This window comes from Sceloporus undulatus, chromosome 2 (genome assembly GCF_019175285.1).
Source record: "Sceloporus undulatus isolate JIND9_A2432 ecotype Alabama chromosome 2, SceUnd_v1.1, whole genome shotgun sequence".
NCBI lineage: Eukaryota > Metazoa > Chordata > Lepidosauria > Squamata > Phrynosomatidae > Sceloporus > Sceloporus undulatus.
Genome location: NC_056523.1, coordinates 205,014,944 through 205,016,340, shown reverse-complemented (window position 1 = coordinate 205,016,340; position 1,397 = coordinate 205,014,944). Strand labels below are relative to the sequence as shown.

Sequence of the window (1,397 nt, the reverse complement as noted above, 5' to 3'; positions counted from 1 at the left end):
CCATTTTTTGTTGACGGAAAGTAGTCCGTCAGGCAAAAATCGCACCCATCAGGACTGGATGCGAACAGGTGCACACCGGGGGACGGAACGGGGCCTGTTGGAGGACGTCTTCATGTGTGGTAAACTCAGCTTTCTGCAGGGCGCATGTGCACACGAGCGTCTCCCTTCAGTTCCCCATACGTTTAAAATTGCATGTGCGATAAGGTCTGTAGACAACATTCTCCAAAGGGCTGGACCACAAAGTATTAGCTAATAATGTTGACAAATCCAGTGATATTTGTTGAATGCCCCTGAAGAAGGCTTGCTTTCATATAAGCCGAAGCACATAGGGATTTTTAAAAGAATAAACAGTTGATCATCTAGCAGTACATGGAGCTTGTTTCTTTTCCATTTTCTGCTTGTGTATGCACATTTTTCAATACTCTTTCTACTATTATTTTAGAATGCAAACCACTTGGTCAGCTAGATCTATAGAATTATTAAGTTTTATTTGTGAATATCCTCACTGTATCTCTTATCACTTTAGTGTTGGATGCTTTTAGATATTATTATGTGTCCATTAAGGAAAGGAATAAACACACACATACACACAGATCAAAAATTCCATCAAGCAAGAGTGGCTTTGAGCTCTAGAAGATTTGCTCAGATATCCTCCTTTAGCCAGATGTACCGCTTTGGATATCAGGACTTCAATTCTATGTGCACTTTCTTAGGAACAAGCCACAGTGAACACTATATAAGTAAACATATAGAAAGCTGTGCTGTAAATACAGAAAGCTGTACTGTAAATTTTGGAATGGGAGAAGTCAAAACAAGGAAGATCATGCTCCTGGGTGCCTCCAGGAAGCAGAATTATGTGTATTTATTTATTTAATTTATATCTCACCTTTTCCCCAGGATTGACTGGGATCCTGCACAGCACACAACATAATTAAAAAACAGGTACAACTAAAAGGGCAAGTAAGTTATAATTATAGAATCATAGAATCATAGAATCGTAGAGTTGGAAGAGACCACTAGGGCCATCCAGTCCAACCCCCTGCCATGCAGGAAATCCAAATCAAAGCATCCCTGACAGATGGCCATCCAGCCTCTGTTTAAAGACCTCCAAAGAAGGAGACTCTATCACCTTCCGAGGAAGTGCATTCCACTGTCGAACAGCCCTTACTGTCAGGAAGTTCCTCCTAATGTTCAGGTGGAATCTCTTTTCCTGTAGCTTGCATCCATTGTTCCGGGTCCTGTTCTCTGGAGCAGCAGAAAACAAGCTTGCTCCCTCTTCAATATGACATCCCTTCAAATATTTAAACAGGGCGATCATATCACCTCTTAACCTTCTTTTCTCCAGGCTAAACATCCCCAGCTCCCTAACTCGTTCCTCATAGGGCATGGTTTCCAGA

At 41.7% G+C, this 1,397-nt stretch overlaps 1 protein-coding gene across 6 annotated transcripts in view; it reads left to right on the top strand.

The window, feature by feature from the left end:
* DDX58 (DExD/H-box helicase 58) overlaps nt 1–1,397 on the top strand; it is a 43,530-nt gene that overhangs the window by 15,335 nt on the left and 26,798 nt on the right. Inside the window, exon 1 of one of the 6 annotated variants that reach the window (XM_042454620.1) lies at nt 921–942. The exons of the other annotated variants lie outside the window; for them this stretch is intronic. The gene's annotated coding sequence lies outside the window, so the exon portion shown is untranslated. Of the gene's footprint in view, nt 1–920; nt 943–1,397 lie in introns of those variants that run through there. 6 annotated transcript variants of the gene reach the window in all.